Source organism: Muntiacus reevesi, chromosome 6, assembly GCF_963930625.1.
Source record: "Muntiacus reevesi chromosome 6, mMunRee1.1, whole genome shotgun sequence".
NCBI classification, from domain to species: domain Eukaryota; kingdom Metazoa; phylum Chordata; class Mammalia; order Artiodactyla; family Cervidae; genus Muntiacus; species Muntiacus reevesi.
The window spans coordinates 66,046,851-66,073,073 of NC_089254.1; the positions used below are offsets into that span (position 1 = coordinate 66,046,851).

A 26,223-nucleotide genomic window follows, 5' to 3' on the forward strand; every position below is an offset into this window, starting at 1 on the left:
CTTGGTCGCTCAGCAGTGTCCAGCTATTTGCCACCCCATGGACTGTAGCCCACCAGGCTCCTCTGTCCATGGGATTCTCCAGGCAAGAATACTGGAGTGAGGTGCTGTACCCTCCTCCAGGGGATCTTCTTGACCCAGGGATCGAACCGAAGTCTCCTGCATTACAGATGGATTCTTTACCAGCTGAGCTACCAGGGAAGCCCTTACACCTCACTATTATGAGGTTATACACAAGTCGGTCAAATACAAATTTCTATTAGGAACACGTTAGTAGAAAAAACTAAAAGGAAGATCCCCAAAACTAACTTTTAATTTGCAAACTGTTTTGGGAAATTAAAAAAATAAAGAAGACCAGGTCTGCCAAATAATCCAAACAAGTCCTTGGGTCATTATTGAGCCTACTGGGGTCATAATCCATCAATCACAGGAAAAGGTCCTCTTGGAATCTGTAAGTGCTATTCTAGTTCCTTCTTTCCTAAAAATTTCAGGGGGGGAAATAATCACAGCATCAAAGCCTCCCAGCTTGAAAGAGACCAAAATGGTCCCTCCCCATGGTCAGGAGGACAGACTAAGTTAAGAGAGCCCAAAGAAATGCTCTATGACCTCTGAAAGTAAATATTCTAAAGCAAAAGAACTATTTTGCATTTTTTAGTTCGAATTAAATTTAAAGTGGTATAATTCAGGAAGTTTGAAAAACAGAGAAGTAAAATTACCACCCATACTTAGGATGACCATATGGCCTGGGTTAGTCAAATCAGTACTGGCTTATACGGGTCACTCTGTAATTATTAATAGCATGAACACACACACACACACATTTTAAGAGTGCTCAAAAGCATTGTGGTTTAAATGGTAAGTTATTTCTGGTTACCCTAGCATCAGTTCAGTTCAATTCAGTCGCTCAGTCGTGTCCGACTCTTTGCGACCCCATGAATCGCAGCATGCCAGGCCTCCCTGTCCATCACCAGCTCCCGGAGTTTTTTCAAACTCATATCCATTGAGTCAGTGATGCCATCCAGCCATCTCATCCTCTATCGTCCCCTTCTCCTCCTGCCCCCAATCCCTCCCAGCATCAGAGTCTTTTCCAATGATTCAACTCTTCGCATGAGGTGGCCAAAGTATTGGAGTTTCAGCTTCAGCATAATCCACTGTTAAAAAGAATCATCACAGTTTGGGTATATTTCTTTGCTGACTTCTTCTTACGTGCATATTTTTTTTTTATCACCATAATCAAATGTTTTCACAAACCTGCATCTTTTCTTCAATATTCATTGCAACAACACTAGCATTCTGTTCCTAGATAGTAAGTCACGGCATTCCACTGAGTAAACATTACCTTTCTTCTACTGCTGAACATTTAGGTGGCTACGAGATAGCTTTCAAGGAAATGAATCTGTGGGGTACTTAGAGGACCAATGTATAAATCTCAAGAGAAATTTCAACCTAAGTGAGGAAGAGTCAAACAAAATAGTAATTAGGTGGAATTTCACTAATTCCATTTTTATGAACAGGGGAGTCCCCTGTTTCCCTCTAGACCAAGCAATTTCTTCATTCTTCCCTGATGAAGGGCTGCTGGATTCAATTCCAGCATGCCTGTGTGACTTCTCCATTTGTGCCCATGCAACCCATGCTCCACACACGCAGAATGAACCTCTCAAAACAAAATTCAGATCAAATGCCTCTACTGCCTCAAGTCCACCCACACTGGCCACTGCAGTGAGAATAAACTGCAAATCTCTGACCATGACTTACAAGCCCCGCCCCCCGACTTACAGACCCCGTGGGCTGATCCCAGCCTACATTCCTACTTTACCTACTTCTCTCTCCTCTACTCTCTGCCCTTCTCTCCATCTCTTATATGTACCAACTTCATTCCATCCCAGGGCTTCTATACCTACTAGTCCTTCTTTCTAGAACATTTTTCTCTAGATCTTTTCTGACTGTGTCCTCAGCTCAAATGTCACCAGAGTCATCTTTGCTGCAACACCTTAACTAAAAGTTTCCTCCCAAAGTCATTCTCTTTCCAATTAACACTACTTTATTTTCCTTACGGCACTCAACACAACCTGAATCTATGTTATTTGTTTATAGGTGTATCTGTCCCTGTGATGTGGGCTCCAAGAGGGCAGAGAGTCTGGCTAGTTCACTGCTGCACCCCAGAGCCAGCCCATAATAGCAGATGGAGAGCATATAACTAGAAAGAATGAATGACAGTGGATAGAGAGTCACCACGAGAACAGGCACCTATTCAATTTGCAAAGTACTACTAACCACTTTATGTTGTTCTGCAAAATGATCAACCGGTACTATTATGCAGAAGTAATGAAATTAATGAAATAAAATGTTCATCTAAGAACACATCAACACCAATATACAATATTACCTGGATTAAAGGAATTAAATTTTTGCTTTGTAGTACCCTCCACCATAATATAAAAAAGAAAACCTCTAGCAGTCTGAAATAAATAACAGGGGTCTCTAAATGGCATTTAGGTCCATGACCAAGTTTTTTTTTTTTCCCCCATTTATTTTTATTAGTTGGAGGCTAATTACTTTACAATATTGTAGTGGTTTTTGCCATACACTGACATGAATCAGCCATGGATTTACATGTCATGACCAAGTTTTTAATGGTCCACAGTAAAATGGGAAAAAGAAAACAATGCACTGAATTTCTAGAAAGCTAAAATCTTTCTATGTAAAGTACTCTGCTTATTTTTAGATTATGTCTTTCCTACTTTTGGGGTATCAAAATAAACCTCCCTTTTGTAAGAAAACAATAATTGTATCTGATATGTTTTGAGGAGGTTTTTATGCCCTTTATGTAAAAAGCAAAAGGTTGGCGATCTTGTGCTAGGCCGTAACTTTCTTCTATCATTTTAGAAACCCAAGAACTCCACAGAACTGGGTATCATTCATCTCTGCATTCCCCATACTCTTTCTCAATTACAGCCCTTGGAGGTTTTACTAAGTCTACAGTTGTTCAGTTCAGTTCGGTTCAGTCACTCAATCGTATTCGACTCTGCGACCCCATGAACTGAAGCACGCCAGGCCTCCCTCTCCATCACCAACTCCTGGAGTCCACACAAACCCATGTCCATCGAGTCGGTGATGCCAATTCAACCATCTCATCCTCTGTCGTCCCCTTCTCCTCCTGCCCTCAATCTTTCCCAGCATCAGGGTCTTTTCAAAAGAGTCAGCTCTTCGCATCAGGTGGCCAAAGTATTGGAGTTTCAGCTTCAACATCAATCCTTCCAATGAACACCCAGGAATGATCTCCTTTAGGATGGATTGGTTAGATCTCCTCACAGTCAAAGGGACTCTCAAGAGTCTTCTCCAAAACCACAGTTCAAAAGCATCAATTCTTCAGTGCTCAGCTTTCTTCACAGTCCAACTCTCACATCCATACATGACCATTGGAAAAACCAACGCCTTGACTAGACGGACCTTTGTTGACAAAGTAATGTCTCTGCTTTTTAACATGCTGTCTAGGTTGGTCATAACTTTCCTTCCAAGGAGTACTGCTAAGTCACTTCAGTCATGTCCGACTCTGTGCGACCCCATCCCTGGGATTCTCCAGGCAAGAACACTGGAGTGGGTTGCCATTTCCTTCTCCAATGCATAAAAGTGAAAAGTGAAAGTGAAGTCACTCAGTAACATCTGACTCTTCACGACCCCCTGGTAGGGCCCCTACCAGGCTCCTCCATCCATGGGATTTTCCAGGCAAGAGTACTGGAGTGGGGTGCCATTGCCTTCTCTGTCCAAGGAGTAAGCGTCTTTTAATTTCATGGCTGCAATCACCATCTGCAGTGATTTTGGAGCCCAAAAAAATAAAGTCAGCCACTGTTTCCACTGTTTCCCCACCTATTTGCCATGAAGTGATGGGATCAGATGCCATAATCTTAGTTTTCTGAAAGCTGAGCTTTAAGTCAACTTTTCACTCTCCTCTTTCACTTTCATCAAGAAGCTCTTTTTACAGCCGTTAAAAAGAATTCATTTGAATCGGTTCTAATGAGATGGATGAAACTGGAGCCCATTATACAGAGTGAAGTAAGCCAGAAAGATAAAGATCATTACAGTATACTAACACATATATACGGAATTTAGATAGATGGTGGCGATAACCCTATATGCAAAACAGAAAAAGAGACACAGAAGTACAGAACAGACTTTTGAACTCTGGGGGAGAACATGAGGGTGGGATGTTTTGAAAGAACAGCATGTATATTATCTATGGTGAAACGGACCACCAGCCCAGGTGGGATACATGAGTCAGGTGCTCGGGCCTGGTGCACTGGGAGGACCCTGAGGAGTCGGGTGGGGAGGGAGGTGGGAAGGGGGATCGGGATGGGGAATACGTGTAACTATATGGCTGATTCATGTCAATGTATGACAAAACCCACTGAAATGTTGTAAAGTGATTGGCCTCCAACTAATAAAATAATATTTAAAAAAAAAATAAAATAAAATAAAATAAAATAAAATACAAATTTAGATGTGAAAAAAAAAAAAAAAAAAAGAAGCTCTTTTTAGCTTTCTGCCATAAGGGTGGTGTCATCTGCATTTCTGAGGTTATTGATATTTCTCCTGGCAATCTTGATTCCAGCTTGTGCTTCCTCCAGCCCAGAGTTTCTCATGATGTACTCTACATATAAGTTAAATGAGCAGGATGACAATATACAGCCTTGACGTACTCCTTTTCCTATTTGGAACCAGTCCGTTGTTCTGTGTCCAGTTCTAACTGTTGCTTCCTGACCTGCATACAAGTTTCTCAAGAGGCAGGTCAGGTGGTCTGGTAATCCCATCTCTGTACTGGCTCTAATTCTGCAGCGCCAGGGGCCCTGGGCTCTACGGTGAAAGGGCAGGATCAATCATTCAATCAATGAGTGACATCTATCATGGCAGGGAGAAGGGTGGGCAGGAGATGGGAGGTGGAGTTGAGGGAAACTGGCATGCACAATGCATCCAGAAAAATAACCCCTGCCTAATATTAAATCCACGCTTCCCTGATGGCCCAGTGATAAAGAACCCACCTGCAATGCAGGAGACAGGGGTTCAATCCCTGGATCAGGAAAATCCCCTGGAGAAAGAAATGGCAACCCATTCTAGTATTCTTACCTGGAAAATCCTATAGACAGAGGAGCCTGGCAGGCTACAGTAAAAAGAGTTGCAAAGCGTCGGGCACAACTGAGTGACTAAACAATAAGCAAACAATATAAAAACTACCTGGAAAATCATAAGTGAGAAATTTAAGTGACTTGTCTAGCCCCTTAACAGAAGTCGTTGTTGAACCCAGAGAAGTGAGGACAATGAAGTCACGAGTCTGCCCAGTGGTCAGCCGGCCTCCTTCGCGGCCCCCGGTGTGTGACCAAACTCGTGGGAAGCTGTCAGTGTGGCAGCCGTGAATTCAAAGGCTGTGGTGAATTCATGGCCAAGGTAGTCTGGCCAGGAAAGGGCTGGGGGCAAGGCATCACAAAACTGACCAAATTAAGCCAGTGGGAATTGGTTTCAAAGAAGGCTAATCTTGTGATCTTGTCAGCAATTTTTAGAAGTCCAAAGGTTAACAAAACACCAAGAAGGAAAACAAATGCAGGCAGCTGGGGAGCGGGAAAGAAAACCATGACTGGCCTCGTTCTCTGGGCAGACTGGGCATCCTGGAGTGAGGCGGAAGTCAAGATTTGAAAATTGTTACCCGCATAAAGTTTGGAAAAGGGTGAAAAAGCAGGGAGAAGCATCACGCTCATTAACTAGCTCTGTCCAGGCTCAGGGGCTCCGAGTGCCACCACTTTGCCTGCCTTGGTGGAAACCAAGACGGGATTCTATCCGAGTCAGGCCAGAGCTCATACTCCACCTGGTCCAGAACACAGGGTTACTGGCTCCAAAGCCTAGAGCTCACACACCCTTCGACCTGGCACCCCTACATCTGGGAAGGGATCCTCGAGAAGGACCAGCACCCATGCGCAAAGCCACACATCTGAGTCTGCTCACCGAGGCCGTGTTTATTGCTAAAAAAGTTGAGACCACCGGAATGCTCATTCCTAAGGGAGCGATTAAACAAAGTGAACCCATTCACAAAAACCTTGTCGTTCAAAACACAGGGGAATCTGGAAGTACTGAGGGGAGGGGCTGTGTCCTTGACACACCAAGGGGAAACAACACACTGCAGAAGAGCAGGCAGGGTGATTCCACTGTTTAAGTATGGACATAAATGTGTATACACACACCGATATGCACGGGGATGCACAGAAAAAGATTCCAGAAGGATACACGCCAAAGCGTATGCAGGCATATATACACATGCATGTGGGGCAGGGGAGAAGGACCCACTTTTCTTATTTTTTACTTTATACACTCCTGGACTGTTGACAACTTTTTTTTTTAATATATTGCCTTTGTGATTTAAAACTGTAGATCAAATAAACCTGTAAGGACATAAAGCATATACAAAATAAACAAGAGCCACCCCCACCCCAGTCATCCTTATTCCTCTTGCTGAATCAGGAAAAACCAGTCACTAGGATGGAAAGCAAGGCTGGAGAAGGGACCGCTCCGGCTTGCCCCCCTTCTCCACCAGCTGCTGGATATTTCTCCCTCCCTTAGCTGACACATCAGGTTGTATTTTATTTAGTTCTGATCAAGAACCACACATACTTTTTGAAGCAGGATTTGCACTAGCAGAGAACAAAATAAGAAGTGCAGAACAAATCGGTTCAGAAGTGAGCTCTGCCCAGTCTGCAGCAGTATCAGGCTCTGACAGCCAGTAGCTTTTTGGCCAAATGTCTCCTTGATACACCTTTCTGACTCCACCCACAGAGTCTACACCCATCTCTAAATTTTTTTTGAAGGGGCCACATCAGACGGTTTGTGGGATCTTAGTTCCTTGACCAGGAATTGAATCCAGGCCCTTGGTAGTGAAAGCTCGATGTCCTAATCACTGGACTGCTGGGGAATTCCCTATATTTTTTATTTATAATGCATCCTCCCTTTGCTTCCAAATGAATGTGAAGTAGTTCTCCAATAGATTTAAGGCAGCAAACAATAGCTGATCTAACGATGGTAAAGTTATTAACATAGGAATTGAGGTAAAAATGAGGGAAAAGCGAAAATGTTATTTGAAGTATAAAGTCTTACCACTCATAAGCATATTTAATTTTTGGTTGCTATGCACTAATGCTCCTTAAAGCCTGTACTGCAAAAGCAAAGTTTACAACTATCAGGAAAATAACCTAGAAAGGCATTGCATATGCACATGCATGTGGGGCAGAATATCTACTTCTGATTCACTGAATAAATCTAAATTCAGTAAGCTTCCTCAATGCTCTTCAGAGGCCACTAACATTTTTCATAAGCCTTCCTCATAACTATATAGTGTATAATAAATCTTTTGACACACACCTACCTTGCTGACACAGCAGTTAGATCATCTCCAAAAACTTAGCTTGAAAGGCAGCAACAAAGTGTTTAGAGCTCAAGTTTGAAGCCACTCACATCTGGATTCAAACCCCAACTATGCCACTGATGGCTGTATGACCCTGGATAAGCTACTTAACCTCTCTGAGCGTACATGTTCTTATAGAAGAGGGGGAAAGCATTCTTAATAGTGCCTATTTCATAACGGTACTGTGAGAACTATTTAAGTAATTCAAGCACTGAGCAAATGTGCAGTAAAATTAAGTTTGATTACTGGCTAAATTCTTGGTACCTTTTTTTTTTTCAAAATATTTGTAAAAACAATGGAAAGTGCAAAAAATTGCATAACTTGAGTAAAAAGCTAGATTGGATATATGTATATACATGTGGGTCTCCAGAGATCAGAGAAAAAGTAAGACTTGCCTCTCTCAAAGGATGCAGACAGACCCTTGCACATTTAGCTATAAGAAATACCCATAAATAACTACAAACGCCTTGGCAACAATCACTGGACAAATAGAATACAAATAGAATACAGTATTAGAAGAGAAAACATACATTAGCCTAGCTATTCATGGTTGACTGCCATGAGAAACGGAGGAGATGTGATCTAATAATTCATATCTTAAAATCCTGGTATATTCAAAGGCTTCCAAAGTAGCCCCATCCTGAATGTGACTTCACATCAATGACTCTATGAAAAGCCTTTCCCATATCTTCAAAGCTGAGGACACTTGGCCTATTTGTAAACCATCATTAAATCTCTCTTAGCTTCCATTTTCCAAGTTAACTATTCTGGAGTTATTTAGTAGCTCCTGCTAACCAGAACAAGGAAAGATTTAAGTGTCTTTTCAAAGTGTCCAGCAAAATGAACAGAAAGCACAGAGAGAAAGAAAACAGCTCTCATTATGAGTGTCAACTGCATGTGGCAGCATGCTGAGTATGTTCTGTGCACTGTCTCATTTAATTCTCAGAACCGTCCAATTCACAGATGAAGATACTAAGCCTTAGAAAGAGGAAGCAGCTTGCTCAAAGTAATTACCACAAGGTCACCCACCTGCTCATGGGCAATGCTGGAATTCAAACCCATCTGTCACTAGATGACTGCTACTCCCTTTTCAGATCTCTGTTCCCATCTCACTACCTCTGGGGAGCTTCCCCTAACTCCCTCCAGCAGAGTCAAATCCCCCTCGTTATACTTCCCCTGCACTAAGCTCTTCCTCTGTGGTTCTGATCTCAGCAAGATTCTTACCCTTATTCATTTAGGCATTGAGTTGATGTCTATCTTCCCACCAAACTGTAGGCTCAGTGACAACACAGCTCTCACTGTTCTTTATTTAGGATCTCTGGCCTAAAGGGAGATCTCTGCCTTAAGGAACCAGGCACGTAATGGGTTCTCTACATACATTTATACTGATTGAAGAAATAAATGGGAGAAAACAGTGCTCAGAAATCACTCAGCCACTCGGGCACCCCACGAAGGAAGCACAGGCAGCCCAGTGTTCACGGACATATGGGCATCATAACACTTGAGACCGAGGTCTTCTTCGGAACTGAAGAGGCTCTCAGGTACAAAGCCTCACAGAGGTGAGATGGACACGGCAGCATCCTGGCAGGTGAAGGAGGGCAGTGTGAGGTATGGACTCTTCATCAGCCCGGCTAATACATTATTAACAATAAACTGCTTTTCTGATTCTTCTGAGTGATTTTTTCACTATACAGGGCTTCTGTTTTATTTTTCCTGCTAGTTTAATTAGCTTTCCAATCCCTTCCTTGAATATCTTTTTTCTTAAAATAAGCAGAATCACATGTCATTCACAGGTTAGGTTCTTAACACTCAATTGTGAAACTGAAAACAACTGAAATAAAGGAAACTATATACACACACATACACACACACAAAGTAACCAAATCTCTGTACTTCTCCACAAGCCACTGTCACAAGGAAAAGCCCGAGTGTTTCAGAATATTGTACTTTTAAGCAAGTCATACAGCACCATCCCACATTACACTCACTCCTAATGTAAAAATACTAAACCAGAAGAAACAATAAGTTCTTTATGAGAAAGGAAAACATCCACAGGCAAGCTATTTTAGTCTAAAAAGATTTTAAAAAGAAAATTATATTTGTTACTTGTCAAATAGTGAGGTTCTCAGGGTTTCAGGATTTTGATTATCACTCAACAATAGGCTTGATTTCACAATGTTTTCATTTTTTTTGCCACGAGTGAACAACAAACTTTAAGAGGTGAGAAAAAGTGGAGAAAAGCAGATGGAGTTTTGCTACGTGAATGTTCAGGAAAAAAGGGAAAACTACAAACTTAGCTACATTGGTTTGGCAGAGCCCTAAATTTACCTAAACTATCTGCCCCTTTTCAGTAGGCATATAATTCCTCTGCACATTTTTTTTCAAAGATTTATAGATATAGCAGGTCCCACCAGACAGGCCAAACAATCTTGAAAAGTCCAGTTAAGCAACCTCCCAACCAAGAAAAGTGCCTCAGGTGAGTGACACTATAGCCTTGGGGAGGAAAGAATTCATTTACAGGATCTAACAAGATCGAGCTTCCCTGGTGGCTCAGACGGTAAAACATCTGACTGTAATGTTGGAGACCCAGGTTCGTTCCCTGGGTCAGGAAGATCCCCTGGAGAAGGAAATGGCAACCCACTCCAGTACTCTTGCCTGGAAAATCCCATGAACAGAGGAGCCTAGTAGGCTACAGTCCGTGGGGTCGCAAAAAGTCAGACACAACTGGTAAAGAAACCACCTGTCAGAGCAGGAGACCCCAAGTTGATTCCTGGGTCGGGAAGGTCCCCTGGAGAAGGGATAAGCTACCCATCTCAGTATTCTTGGGCTTCCCTGGTGGCTCAGCTGGTAAAGAATCAGCCTGCAATGTGGGAGACCTGGGTTGGATCCCTGGGTTGGGAAGATTCCCTGCAGAAGGGAATGGCTATCCATTCCAGTATTCTGGCCTGAAGAATCCTTAGACTGTATAGTCTATGGGGTCTCAAAGAGTTGGACACAACTGAGCAACTGAACAACAGCAACATCTCCACTTTCTCCTCCTGGTGACTCTAATATGAAGTCGACCGTGCCCAAAGTCTCTGCTATTTGCTGCGAAGCTGAGCCCCTCTGCCTGGGAAGCAGCCCCACATCCAGGGGGCACAGCTGGGCATCAGGCTCACCTGTCACCTGTCAGTCCTGGCGGAGGGAGAGAACCCTCAGAGATCGCCTTCCAGTGGTCAAGGACTAGGCAACCCATTCCAGGCACTTCACACATAGTACACACACGACTCAAGCAGAAACCATGTGATATCTTGTGCTCCAGACGGGGAAACCAACTGAGGGAAAGGAAAAGACAGGGCTCTCAACCGCCCATTCACCACCACCCAGGACCAAGGAGACCATTAGCCCAGGCTGCAGCTTCACAGGGAGGCCTTCATCCTGGTCAACCAAAGACCACCATTTCAAATCACAACTCAGCCCTGTCACAGACATTATTGTGTACCTGTGAGTCAAAATCACATATGCTTTTATTTCCTGTTTGCTATCTGTCTCCACAAGACAGCCTGTGGCTCTTCTGCTCAAGAAACCATTCTACATGCTGAGAGGCCACAGTCCCCAAATGGCCAAAGCCGGAAGGGAGTCGGCTTCTGAAAGACAACCAGCCATCAGCCCCTGGGGACCGGCAAAGCCACACAGCTGGGGTTTCTGCTCCTCTCTCTGCAGGGACCCAGGAGAGCCACTGCAGACACCAGGCTGTTCTCTCTCCAGACACTGAGTCCTGGGGCTGGTACCAGGTACCAGGGCTTCCCCTATGGCTCAGTGGTAAAGAATCTGTCTGCAATGCACAAGATGTGAATTCAATCCCTGGTTCTGGAAGATCCCCTGGAGAAGGGAATGGCTACCCATTCCAGTATTCCTGCCTGGGAAATCCCATGGACAGAGGAGCCTGGAGGGCTATAGTCCATGGGGCTGCAAGAGTTGACCATGACTGAGCGCCTAAACACCACCACCAACCCAGGTACTAGGTAATGGCCCCTGATCCAGATACACCTCCAGGGTGGCCCAGTGGTCAGAGTCAGGGGATGCGGTGTGATCATCGTGGTTAGAGGTCAGGCTGCTCAGGGTAAGGAGACAGACGACAAGGGGGCGGGGGAAGCAGATTCTGAAGTCAGGGCTCAGAACCGAAGCCAGCCTCCCCTCTTAAAGAAACCTGACCAGCGCCCTAACTGTACCCACTGTCACCCTTCCTACTGAAACCTTAGGCACTAGGTGGCCGCCTCAGTCCAGCTTCCAAGGCCACCGTCTTCCGGCTTCACACTCCTCAACACCTCGTTTTCTGCTCCCTCCTCACCAGTGTTCCCACCACTGAGGTGAGAGCCCCCTCCTCGTCTCCCCAGCAAGAGGCCTGCTGTCCCCAGAGGCTCCCCCACCTCCCTCTGCCTGGCCCCGCCCTACTCTCCCCTCATTAGGACAAAACATCACCTGCAAACACGCCCACAGCCCTTGGAAATGCCAGGAACTAATCCAAGTACTTTACACATATTCACTCCTTTCCTCAACATGAGAGCCCCTTCAGGAGGCATTATTAGTATCCCCACTTTACAGATTAGAAAACTGAGGCACACAGAGGTGACATGACTGTCTCAGGGCCCCACAGGCAGCACCCGAGTCCCTGCTCCCAGCGGGGGAGCTGCAGTGCCTCTTACAACACAACTCTGACTGCCACCTCCTCCCCAGGTCTCCCCTGGCCTCCCCAGACACCTCGTGCAGAGCTCCTTGCAAATCTCCAGACCACTTTCCACACTGGCTGGCATGAGGACTGGCTGGGTTCTTGTCTTCTCTCCCCTCTTAGATTAAAAAGCCCCTGACTAAGGCCTTGGGGTATTTCTACATCATCTTTGTATTAGTTTCTTGTTGCTGCTGAAACCAACTGCCATCGACTTAGCGGCTTGAAACCACACAAATTTATGACCTTAATTTTGTAGGTCAGAAGTCCAACACAGATCTCTTCAGGTTGAAATCAAGGCGTCCTCGGGCTGTGTTCCTCCTAGAAGCCTAGGGGAGGATCTATTTCCTGGCCTTCTCCTGGTTCCCCAGGCTTGGCTCATGGCACCTTACTCCATCTTCGAAGCCCACAACATATCATCTCTCTGACCCTTTTTCTGTAGTCACATCACCCTCTGAACACAGCCCGGAAGGTTCTCTGCTTTTAAGGACTCACGTGACTGTATCAGGCTCACTTGAATGACCCAGGATAATCTCCTCATTGATCAAGGACCTTAACTTAATTATACCTGCAAAGTTCCTTTTGGCATGCAAGGAAAAATGTTCACCGGCTCCAAGGGTTAGAATGTAGACCAGTGTGGAGGCTGTTATTCTACCTACCACACTCTTTGTACAGAAACCTTGAACACAGTGGCCCCACTGAACTTCAGGAGCTGCACCAATCCCCAAAGGCTGGAGTATATGGCCCTTCCATGGCCTCTGATTGAGGTGGACATTAGTTCTGTACCTGCCAAATCCACCAAGAACTCTTTGGAGGAGTACCCCCAAACAGAGATTAGTGATAATACATGGTGGACATATAAAGATGTCTGATAATCTAGGGATCAAACACACTGCTAAGGAATTTACCGCATTCAGCTCATCAATCCCTACCTCAACCACTATTTTTTAATTTTTTGCTCCGTATTTTACTTTTATTATTTTTTAGAGCTTAACACTTGTTTCAAAATGCAAGTAATGCCAAAAGGTCAAGAATAAACAGTCTCCTTCTCTCTTTTCTGCCTCTTAGTCATTTTTTGGTATCCTTCCAGGGACATTTTATGCATCTGCAAGTAGGATATATTCCTATTTATTTCCTACCCCCTACTCCCTTTTCTGTAAATGCTAACATCACTTATAGTCCTTCCCATGCCTCACTCTTCACAACAGAGACTGCTCCGCAGCTGCCCACAGGGCGTCCTGGTTCTCTTCTGGGTACCATTCCACTGTGCAGCCAGAGCAAATTCAGCTCACCAGCCCCCACACTGACAGACACTCTTTTGCTATTAGAAACGGTGCTCAGAAAGTTTGTGTGAATTTGTCTGAAGGATAAATTTCTGTAAGTGAACTGAATCAAGCAAGGCAATGTGAACGATTAACTCTGACAGGTTCTGGCAGATGCCCTCTGCAGGGAACTAATACACATTCGCAGAGTGTGTATGTATGAGTTCTGTTTTCCCACATCCTCCCTAACATGGATGGTTATCAAAATTTTTTACTTTTGCCAACCCCAGATAGGTGAAGTGTAGCATGTTTCAATGCATTTCAATTGCTATTTTAAAAATTATGTGTGAGGTCAAGCATTCTTCATGTGTTTAGGAGTCATTAAATTACTTTATATGGATTTTTTGTTCATATCCTTTGACCATTTTCCTGCACCGGTCTGTTCTTTTCCTTATTAATTTGTAATTCTTTATGTGCTAGGGAAATTAACCCTTAATGCATAACATGAAACACATATATTTTTCCATTTTGTAATCGGTCTTTAGTTTTGCTTACAGGGGTTTTGCTATGCTGTTTTTAAGTAATGAATTATATCAATTTTTTCCTTATGGCTTCTAAGTTTTGCAGCACACTTAGAAAGTCCATTCCTACTGAAAAGTTATAAAAATATTCTCCTTTGGATTATTCTAGAGATCAGTCACCTATGAGCAGTGAAAAGTTCTTTTCTATGGTCATGGATTTACACCCTGGCTATCATGTGCTTCTGGCCATACCATATGCAAACAAATTTTAATTTTATAAGGTAATTATATTTTCTGGTACTCTGCCGTTTATAAAAGCACTGTCCCACGACAGTCAGTGAGACAGGCAGTGCAAGACTTATCTGTCTTGTTTTATAGAAGATAGCTTCCCAAGCCAACACCCAGAGAGGTTAATCTCCCATCCACATCCACACAGTGTGGTCCAGACTCACACTGAGGACTCCGGAAGCTCTTCTCTCCTCTCCCCTCCACTGCCTCTCTTCAGAAAAGGACATCTATACTCATTAAAATCTTAAAGGACATCGCCAAAGGCATTTCTAAATAACTTCAAAAGAATGTGAACAACTTTTCTATTCAAAAGACAGCACTGGACTTCCCCAGTGGTGCAGGGGATAAGAATCTGCCTGCCATCTCAGGGGACACAGGTTCGACATGCCAGGAGCGACGGACCTCGGACCTCGTGAGCTCCAGAGCCCATGACCTGCAACGACCGAGCCCAGGTGCTGCAAGTACTGAAGCCCACACACCTAGAAGCCTGTGCACTGCGACGAAGAGAAGCTCCCACTCGCCACAACTAGAGAAAGCCCACACAAAGCAAAGAAGACCCCGCACAGCCAAAAAATAAAATAAAATGTTTTAAAGGCCTTGAATGCCATGCCAAGGACTTAAAAAAAAAAAAAAAACCCACAGTATTATTTAAATGGGCCACACAGTGATCCAATTCAAGTGACTCATCCTCAAATGCCCGTGCCAGTGTTATCAAGAACAGGTAGAATTCCATGTTCCTACAGTGTGCCTATATAACCCTGCAAAATTTAATGAAAATTAAGAGATATAAATGTCCCCAGATCCCAAGGCTTCTGAGTGGATCATCAAGAGCAGCGCTTCTCATTTTGTGATGAATTATATTTAAGCTATGGAGGGCTCTTTTCAAATGACAGATATCCCAGCCTTCTCATCACCCATCCCCCCAAGGGTATCCCCCCAGGAGCATATCACTTGCCCCCTCAAGTGTACTGACAGTAGAAAACTTTTGAAAACCACTGTCCAGAGCACAGGGTCTGTATCTGCACAGCTCCTATCTACCACACGACCCTGGTTCTCCCACCAGCCCGGACTCTTCTGCCATAGTGCCCAGCTGCCCTTATCAGGTGAGTTCTGAAATTCCCCCCTCAGGTCCTTTGTACCTTCTGTTTCCTCTGACACCCCCTCACCACCTTCCCTCCCCAACCCACCAAGACGGCTCCTCCCACCCTGCAGGTATCGGTTTAGATGCCACCTCCTCAGGAGCCTTTCCTGACCGCCCACTAAAGCAAATTCCCCCCAGTAACGCTCCATCCTTTTATTTTCTCCTTAGAACGTGTCAGTCTATATTATTTTTATCTATTAATTTATTTCCTTGTTTATTGTCTGTCCTCTCAAAAGTCCCACAAGGGCAGGGACCTTGTCCATTCACACTTTATAAGCCTAGCATGGAGCAACATTCCTGGCATATAAGAAATGCCCATTAAAATATGGGTCAATTACACTTGATTGAATTAGTCCTAGCTAATTGTCTCCATTTCTGCATCACCATCAAGTTTTTAAGCAGCCCCAACCACATGGGCTGGGAGGATGGACATTGGACAACTTGCCCAGCCCCTCCCGTTGGCCATCTCTGCTCATGGTCACTCAGTCATTTTGGGAAAAAAGAAAGCAATTTAGCCAGCAACAGTCCAGGGTGGAATGCCTTGAAGACCACACGCCTTCCTCCAATGTTTTCTCTTTTTCCTTCTGGTCTAATTCCACTGGACTGTGGCAGATGAGACTGGAGAATGATGTTAAAGTCACACTATTCGTCATCAAAAACAGCAACCAACTAAAAATAACTGACTGTTAATGATGGGGCCAGACACTGTGTGAAGAATGCAATATGAATCATCTCATCTAACCCTCAAGACAGCCCCCCAGGCAAGTCTCACTAAGCTCAATTTTACTAATAATGAAAAAGTGTGCAAGGTCATAGAGCTAGTAAGTGAAGGAGCCAGGACCCAAACCCAGCTAGCCAGACCCAGGAAAGCCTCGTCCTCCCCACACAGTATCCCCTACATCTAACACAGCATCCAAGTTACATACTTAGAAATAAATGCTAAAAAGAGAGCAATGAGAGGAGAATACTAACCAATAAATAGGATTATTTGTGTGTCAAATGCTTCAGGGATGTGGAGATTAGGGGCAGTTCTGTCTGTACATGAACTGGGAAAGTTCACAGCCATACTTCTAGAAATGATTTTTTCATTCTCAGAAAGGAGGTAATATTGAGACAAGTGTAGTGTCTTCCTCTGAAAGACCTCTTTTAGGGTCATTAGCTATAAAAGGGGACCCCTGAGAATAGCTAGAGGGCAGCAACGATCCAATTCAATGAGCAATTACTGAAAGCCCCACTATGTGAGAGTTCTAGGTTTGGTCCTGACTAGGGCTGTTTTTAATGGTTAAGGCACACGCCCTGAGTTCTAAGATGTAAAGATGTCCAGATACAGACATGAAACAGTCTACTTGTAATCCAAGCTTCACTCTATGTGCCAAAAGAAATAGCACTGGTAACAGGGTTACAGGAAGGAGGAGAGTGCAAAGGGAGAAGCTTCATGAAGGATAGTAGGACCTGACGAGGCCTCGATGCTTGCAACAGGACAAGCAGGGAAAACAGTACCAGCCTGGGGGGATTAAGAAGTAGCACCACTTGGGAATTCCCTGGTGGTTCAGTGGTTAGGACTCCATGCTTCCTTGCAGGGAGCACAGGTTCAATCCCTGGTTGGGGAACTACAATCCTACCAACTGTGATGTGTGGCCAAAAAAAATAGAAGCAACAGCATCACTTTCAGTAGACCTAAGTGTTCAGCGCCCCCAGCAGTGGAGGGCCTGCGTTGACAGAATATCATGAGGAGGTAAGCTGGGAAGAGCTCTAATGGGCATCCTAGGATGGGGAAGTCCTGAATGATGACTTCTCTTAGAAGGCAGGGATGTAGTACTCGGAAGCCTGCCATGATGGTGATGACTCATCTGGGGATGGGGTGGAGGATGGATTGATAGGCTGTGAGCTTCATCAGAGAGCTGCTGGAATGTACCAACCACCAGAAGAGATCATGAACTCAAGGTGGGCGGGAGATGGCCAGGCACATTTGAAAATAACAAGAAAAAGAACCCTGAGGATTTGTTGGTGAGGGGTGAAATCATTTTGTGTGATACTACAATGATGGACACATCATATACTTGTCAAAACCCGGAGTATACCACATTAAGAATTAAGTGAACCTCAATGGAAGGTACAGACTTTGGGTGACAATGTGTCAATACAGGTTCATGGACTATAATGACATACATACCACTCTGATGCCAAGGCTGATAACAGGAGAGGAGAGGCGGGTAATACATAGGATCTCTCTGTACTTTCCATCAGTTTTGCTGTGAACCTAAAACTGCTCTTAAAAATCAAATCTTCCCTGGCAGTCCAGTAGTTAGGACTCCGTGCTTCCACTGGAGGGGGTCCCAGTTCAATCCCCAGTCAGGGAAATAAAATCCCACAAGCTGCATAGCCCCCCTCCCCAAAAAAACAGGTTTATTAAAAAAGATGTATGGGGAATTCCCTGGTGGTCCAGTGGCTAAGACTCTGAGCTCCCAAAGCAGGGGTCCCAGATTCCATTCATAGTCAGGGAACTAGATTCCATAGGCCGAACTGAAGATTCTGCATGCTCCAAGGAAGGCATGGCACAGTGAAATAATTTTTTTAAAAAAAGATGTATATAACAAGAATAACTTGGAGACAGCATGATGGAAGAAGGGCGTCAAGACTGACTCACCAAAAAAAAAAAAAAATTAAAAAAAAAAAAAAAGAGTGACTCACCAGCCAGGTGACTGGAAGAAGACTGGGGTCACAGGCGGAATGGGGAAGCTGGAAAGGAGGTCTGTTTGTAGAGGTGAGAGAGAACAAAGATGAGTTCAGCTGGGAACAAGCCAGGGTGATGGTGGACATCCACACAGAACAGTCTTCAGGCACCTGAAGAACAGTCTGGGGCTCAGATAAGAAAAGGGTAGAGCATGCAAACTGGAAACAAAAGTAAGCACTACATGTTCCTCTTTTATTTTTTTTCCCCATTTATTTTTATTAGTTGGAGCATGTTCCTCTTTTAAAGTGATAAATTGTCTTTCAAAAAGGAAAATCATTGCAACACACCAGAAATAGTCTTCCCACTTGCCACTCTGTCGCAAAGAACTCTTGCTGAGGAGGCAAGTTTATCTACAAAGGAATACAGCAGCACCAGGGGTTGTGATACACTAGCCACTTTCAACTCTGCCCAAAGTGACATCAGTCCAGATGGGAAGTCATCTGAGGGACAGCAAGAGGGAGATTTCACTTTTAAGCAAACAGTGTGCCCCTAACAAGGTTTCCCAGGTGGCACCAGTGGTAAAGAACCCACCTGCCAATGCAGTAGACCTAAGAGACCTGGGTTTGATCCCTGGGTCGGGAAGATCCCCTAGAGAAGGAAATGGCAACCCACTCCAGTATTCTTGCCTGGGATACCCCATAGACAGAGGAGCCTGGTGGGCTGCAGTCCATACCATCACACAGGGTATCGGACATAACTGAAGCAACTTAGCACGCATGACCCCCTATCAAGTAGAGGAAGGACATTGTGAATGCCAAACTGCCTGACTCCCAACCTTATTCTGCCCCTTGCCTGGGGAGATTGTTTCACATCTCTGTGCCTCAGTTTTATCATCTGTGAAATGGGGATAATGGCCTGTTTCATGCATCAGCCGTAACGATCACAGGAGTAAATGTGTAGTTCAGCTACTGCATCAGCTACTGTCATTGGTCATTACTTTCTAGAGTTTTCTAAGACCCCTGAGGGAGAAAATGCTGAGGTCTCTTCCTGATTATCACAGAGCAACTGTGCCTTTTTAAAAATATCCCCTTCAAGTATCTGATTTATGAGATGGGACAGGAATATTTACAGAAGCAGAACATTTGAAGTCTATAGTCTCTGAAACAGCCCACACAATGAAGTGCACACCTTGGCCCTTGCCTGTGGCACAAACTTACCCACAGTTTCCTGGCACAGGCCTTGACCCAAGAAGAATGAAATAACACATAAAGTTATTATGTGTTAATAACTGTTAATAGTGGGTAAAATGCCAAACATAATATTCCTTAAACTAGATGCCCAAAGCACTGACTGCAATCCAAAGCATCTGACTCAGACCTGTCCACAGATTCAGTCTGGCAAAGGTCTCACCTCAAACAGAGGTCACATTTTTTCAAGGTTTCCCAACCATCAGGGAAAAGTGCTGGCTACAAAAAGTCAGCATCGGGTCTGCACTTACCCATAAAAGGTAAAGCTGATCTTCCGGCATAGGAATTTTCAGGTGCACCCAGGCAGAAGCAGTCCCAATTCTCAGGGTCTGATCACCCAGAGAGAGCTGACAGAAAGGCTCCACATTCCCTGCTTTGAGACACTAGAGTCTAGTAGGGCTGTAGGAACACCTGCCTCCTCCTCAGCGGTCCCAAATGCCAGTGTACAGTAAACAGGGCTGTGGTGTCAGTGGGGCAGGGGAGGATAATGATCAGGCATGGAAACCTCCTTCCTGCGTGCTGTATTCATAATTTCTAAAGAGCAGCAGTTCCCTACATACAATGCCCCCTGTTCTGTTCTGCACTTGGAACCCTTAGGGTTTGTAAGTCTGAGAGGAACCGGAGAGCATCCATAGTCATAAAGATAAAGAGAAGATCCTGCAGCTCATGGGTCAGGGAGGAGGGTGAGGGGCAGGGCTGAGAGACCAAGAGAGGGACCCAGGGGATGGTGGAAGATCAGGGGGCCCACAAGGTGACGGCTCTACTCACCGAGTAAGGTCTTCTGAACCAGCAGAGCACGAGGTGGGGTACATTTCTCAACCAGTCAAAGATTTCCCCATCAATATGGAGAAATGGGCTTGGACTTCTCTGGTGGTCCAGTGGATAAGACTCTGAACTCCCAATGCAGGGGCCCCAGGTTCGATCCCTGGTCAGGGGACTAGAGCCCACATGCCACAACTAAGAGTTCACAATGAACAACTAATGATTCCCATGTGTCACAATTAGAAGATCCAATATGCCACAATGAAAACCCAGTGCAAACAAATATTTTTTTCAAAATCTCACGTATGTGTATATATATTTTAATATCTATAATTTTGGTTTTGACATTCAATCTTTATTCTAAGTGGCATTTACTTTTCTGAATGGTGTGAGGCTTGGATCTCGTTTTTTCCTAACTGGACCAATAATGGTCCCAATAAACTTTACTACAGTAAATTTAATCACACGATGAATTCCTATCTTGACAAGGGAACTAGTTCTGACTTGCTACTCCTGGTCCGAAGTAACATATTTTGATGTCCAGTTGAACAATACATTTCAGAATATATTGCCTATTAGTACAATGTATTGATATTTTCCCAGGAAAACTTTATCAATTTGTAAAAATTAAGTGACTTTAAAGTGCTGGTCTAAATTAACAGCAGGTTCATGACCTATTAGTCTTATTTAGTCACTGGAGCATCAAGCTTTGGCCTGACTTCCCAGTGATTCACACCCTACATGGAAATCTCAGACTTCGTGGAATTTCACTTGAATTTTCAAATCCCTCAGCAATAACTGTTCAACACTACAATTCGATCAAGAGGCCTGAACAGCATCCTTGTGCCTTAACCAATACATGTTCTGACTCCTTCCTTGCTTTCTCTCAAAACAAGTTTTATCCTCCTGGCTCTTATCGTACAGTGTTGTAGATTCCCATCTTAAATCACTGCAGAGTGGTTCAGCTAACAAGATGACATGCCAAAGGATGATGCATTTTAATAGTGCTTCCAGGAAACTTTGTTGGCCTCTCCCACACTGGGGAAGAGGGTGGGAAATCTGGGAGTCTTTTGGCTTTTTGTAATTCATTCACCTGGTACCACTCATTTCAAAGGGAAATACTGGGGTGTGATGGAAAGAATATGAGACTGGAAGTTAGGGAACCTGAGTTTTATAGTCCCCTTTCTACTTCTAAGTAGCTGCATAGCTCAGATTAAGCTATTCCCTTATTTGTAAAATTAGATTATAGGAATAGAATAGTAGAATAGTCATTACCAAATTTTCTCTCTACCATGAATGTCCCTTTAAGAATCTAAAGTAAGGACCTCCCTGGTGGCCCAGTGGTTAAGACTCTGCACTTTCACTGTAGGAGGCACAGGTTAGATCCCTGGTCAGGGAACTAGGATCCCACATCCCATGCAGCCAAAAAGAGAATAAATAAATGAAAAAGTATTTTTAAAAAAGAGAATCTAAAGTAAGCTGTGGATTCTCACCTCTAGAATAATATACTCTTGTACAAGAGTATGAAATCATATGCTTTCAGGGAGTTTACAGACTCCCTAAAGCCTATCTCTGTATTCCCAGGGTCAAGATCACTGAGACCTACCACAAACTTCTAAAAAACAACACAGAATACAACAGAAATGTATGCAGAATCAGAAAATCTTAAGGAAAGTTGAATCATTTCCAGAACTAAAAGCATCTTCTTCTCCTCAGAGACTGAGAGGAGGAAGTGGTTTCTTAGGGTAAAATAAATGAAAATGCCAATTAAGGGCTGCCCTTGATTGAGGTCTGGCTAAGCCCTTTACCTACATTCACAGAGGGCTGGCTGAGAGTACCCATTCCAGAGCCAGGCTGCCTCGTTCAAATCTCGGCTCCATCGTTTATTAATTGACTTAGGCTTTGTGCCTGTTTCTTCTTCTGTTATTGAGAAGGAGAGAAGGGAAGAAAAAAAAAAAAAAAGAAAATCTAGGGCAGACTAAAAACAATACATATCTCAAGGACTGTTAATATACATGTGGTACTTGAAATCAAGCCTGCCAGACACTAAGTCCTAAATAACAATTCCACATTATAGAAATCTGGGACACTTTTGCTGGGTTGTTAAGATCTTGAGCTGAAGAGTTTAGAGAAGCCATAGATATCTTGATAACTCATTTTCCCTCAGATGGAAAAAGAAATCTGCTTCAGAGGTTTGTTATAAATGAGCCTGCCATGTTAAAAACTATTTTCACAATGCCTAGCACATAATCAGTGCTCAGTAAATGTCAGCTATTGTTATGAACAATTCTGGGAGGCAAGGATTATCAGTAGCTTTTTTTAGTTCTGAAGAAAGGATAAATCAGAAATTTAAGTATTCTGCTGACAGTACCTCAGTTAGTAAATGATTATCCCCAGATTTCAACTCCAACGAATCTGAAACCAGAAGCTGTAACCACTATCACAACACAACCCCTTAATTTGAACAGGGCTTAGAGAACAGAAAAGCTGATTCATACCTACTAATTTTAAGGGGGGGGGGGGGGGAAGACTGTTGGTGATAAGAGTCTTTTATCCAAAATGCAGGGTATTTATTTTCCAGAGAGGTCAGTCATGACTGGCCAAAAGCCCTCATTTGCTACTCTTAGAAATGGAAGCCTGGAAAGGCTGGACCCTGGTCTCATAGATTTCAAACCCCTCGCAAGTGGTTGCTAAACCACAGCCCTCACATCAAAAGAGGAAAAAGAAGCCATTTCCCACAGCTGAACAAACAAACTGAGTTCTCTAAAATGCAAGTAGAGACCCTAAGGCTGAGAAAAGTATTATTAAGAATGCTCCAAAATGACATAGAAATGCCACAGTAGAACACAACATTAGTCTTTAAACAACAAACTTTTTTTTTAACAACAAACTTTTATGCAGGCAGGAATGAAGGTGTTTACGTCTGTTTCCAATAGCAAGCTCCAGGAGGCCTTCCCCTAAGTAAAATAAGAGGAAGTTCCCACCACAGCCCACTGTTGCAGGAGGAGAAGCAGACTCTCCGTCAATCAAGAGACCCCTGGTGAAGGGCGGTGTCACCTGAGAGTCACACCCTACTCCTCCAACACCAGTTTCCTCCCTAGTGATATAGTCACCTCGGAAATGAGAATGAAATAGACCAGTGGGAGAAACAGGGTGGGCCACTGAAATACAGGTCAGTGCTAATCACCTTTCTTCACATCTTCTATATATTTATTTCTGGGTGTATTGTATTTTTTGTCTTTTTTCAAAACAGTCCCATTAGTCAATCTTAAATCTACCATGCCTTTTAAAAAAAAGGGGGGGGGGGGTGCGGTGCTTAGGACTAGGCATCACTGATCACTGGAAGAGATGGTAGAAACAGCAGAAGCATCGCATTCAACTGCATCCTTGGAGCTTGGTCCATCGGATGGAGTAGCCAGTTCCCCCCCTGTGGCTGCATTCATCCCTTCCACCCAGCCCACTTCCAGGGGGCAAAGAGGGACTTTATGCATCCCCAGCCTACCCCCACTCCCACGCTCCTAGAGGTGTGGAGAAGGCTGCGGACGGAGGGAGTCAGAAGTCCACCACAATCTAGGCCTGTTTCCGCTCTCACTAGCTGGATGACTCTGCTCCCTGGGGCCTTAGTTTCCCAGCCTTAAAATGAGAGGCTTGAAGGAGATCACATGAAAGCCTCCTGCCTGATCTAAATTTCTAAATCCATTATTCTGATACATAAACGTGTCCTGCAGAAATAGAAGCCCTTACTGGCAAGTAGGACTTGTGGTTCTACGTCCCCCTGACCCTTCCCCTCAATCCCCCGCGGACCATCTTACCGAAGTATGATACATCAGAACTGAAACACAGGCTGTTGCTTCCCTGTGACACCAGACCTAGTAATCAGCCAAACGTGGGTTTTCACTCGGGCCTTTTCCCTCAATCCCACAATCCCACGAAAAGCCCCTGCCGACCCCTCCCAGTTTCTAAACTCAAAGCTACCCTTTCGGGAATTAAAAACACCCACCCCAACCCGGCCTGGTGTAAGGTGTCTCAGCACATTTCCCGCGCCCCCCCCCCCCTCCGCCGGCGTCCAGGAGTCCACCTCTGCCCCATCTTCTCCCCGGGGTGTCTTTTTAGCCGGATCAATTCGATCCGTGTCCTCCCCTGGCAAACCAGCCGACCGATTCCTCTTCCCCGGCAGGAAAGGAGGCAACGCCCGGCTCCAGCCCCAGGAGACCCAAGCATCTTCCCAGCCCGCAGGGAGAGGCACCTGGGCGCAGAGGAAAGGGCCCCAAGCCTCCGCGAAGGAAAGGAAAGGGCGGCCGGCTCGTCCCTGGTTGCGGTCCCCAGCCGGCGGCGCGGGGGAGGCCTTCCCGGCAGATCGCCTGTCACTTACGGGCGGCACCTCCAGGCAGAGCCGGGCAGAGCAGGGCCAGCGGGCCAGCGGGTGGCGGAGTTTGCTGACTCAAAGGCGCGGCGGCGGCGGCGAGCGCCTAGGAGCGCACACGAGCGCAGCCCCGCGCTCCCCGCGCACGTAGCGGCCCCGCGCCCGCGCTCCACGCCCGCTCTCGCGGCCACCGCACCGCCCAACCCAGGTACGGCCCCGCGGGGGCCTGCCCCGCCCTGCCGCGGACCTGCAAGCGGCCCTCTGCCCCCGGGCTGGGGAGAGCTGTGCGGCCGCTGGGGGGCGCCACTTGAAAGCCACCAGGAGCTTGCAAACCCCGCCCTGCCCCCTTCATTACTTAGACGGAGAGGATGGTTGAATGGGAAGAGTGATGAATTGATAACGGTACAATGTCAATGGTAGAACCTAGGTGGTAGGCATATGGGTGTTTACTGAAAAATTCTTTCAACTTTTCTGTATGTTTGAATTTTTTCACAAGACATCCTGGGGGGAAAGAAATGAGGTCTGTCAAGGTGGCTGAATCAGTAAACCGTTTCCCAAGTGACATTTTGGGTTGCATCTGACCCACTTGTTCTCGTGGAAAGCCGCAATAATCACTTAAACCGCTAATGGGTGACTACATGAAAGAATAATAAAGGCAGTGTTTAAAAAAATCCATTGAGTAAATGTTAAAGATTTTACTGATTTTATTCAAAGATTCATGATTAGTCGGCATCCAATTTAGCAGATAGGAAGAAGCGCTAAGGAGTTGTACAAAATAAAAGGCTCTTACAGACATAAAGTGGGGAGACAAGGAAGTCATCCTAGCAAAAATCGGATTGGTCATGGCAAGATCACTTTTCTCTAGGAGAAGATAGGGGTCTATCAGGGAGACAGTCACACTGCTGACCAGGTTGATACTAAGTTCCCATTTTGTGATGTCTCAGCAGATGGCCATAATGGTAAAGAACCCAGCTGCCAATCCAGAAGACATAAGAGAGCAGGTCAGATCCCTGGGTTGAAAAGGTTCCCTGGAGGAGGGCATGGCAACCCACTCCAGTATTCTTGCCTGGAGAATCCCATGAACAGGGGAGCCTGGTGGGCTACAGTCCAAGGGGTCGCAAGGAGTCGGACAAGACTGAAGCGACTTAGTACACCCTGTAAGTGCTCACGGTAAGTGACTCCATCCTGGGCCTATTTTCTTTCTTGTATTAGGAGTCTCGATTCGGTTCAGTTCAGTTCAGTCTCTCAGTCGTGTCTGACTCTTTGCAACCCCGTGAATCCCAGGATGCCAGGCCTCCCTGTCCATCACAAACTACCGGAGTTTACTCAAACTTATGCCCATCTATTCGGTGATGCCATCCAGCCATCTCATCCTCTGTCGTCCCCTTCTCCTCCTGCCCCCAATCCCTCCCAACATCAGAGTCTTTTCCAATGAGTCAACTCTTCGCATGAGGTGGCCAAAGTATTGGAGTTTCAGCTTCAGCATCAGTCCTTCCAATGAACACCCAGGACTGATCTCCTTTCGGATGGACTGGTTGGATCTCCTTGCAGTCAGAGGAACTCTCAAGAGTCTTCTCCAACACCACAGTTCAAAAGCATCAATTTTTCGGTGCTCAACTTTCCTCACAGTCCAACTCTCACATCCATACATGACCACTGGAAAAACCATAGCCTTGACCAGATGGACCTTTGTTGGCAAAGTAATGTCTCTACTTTTTAATATGCTATCTAGGTTGTTCATAACTTTCCTTCCAAGGAGTAAGTGTTTTTTAATTTCATGGCTGCAATCACCATCTACAGTGATTTTGGAGCCCAAAAAAAT

The 26,223-nt window shown here is 45.0% G+C and overlaps 1 protein-coding gene across 3 annotated transcripts in view; it reads right to left on the reverse strand.

Moving 5' to 3' along the window:
- Positions 1-24,653, reverse strand: part of SNX10 (sorting nexin 10) — a 66,704-nt gene extending 42,051 nt beyond the window's left edge. Inside the window, exon 1 of one of the 3 annotated variants that reach the window (XM_065939711.1) lies at positions 24,411-24,653. The gene's annotated coding sequence lies outside the window, so the exon portion shown is untranslated. Of the gene's footprint in view, positions 1-24,284; positions 24,334-24,410 lie in introns of those variants that run through there. The other 2 variants (XM_065939715.1, XM_065939713.1) reach the window with 2 other exon arrangements.
- Positions 24,654-26,223: the final 1,570 nt, after the last annotated feature.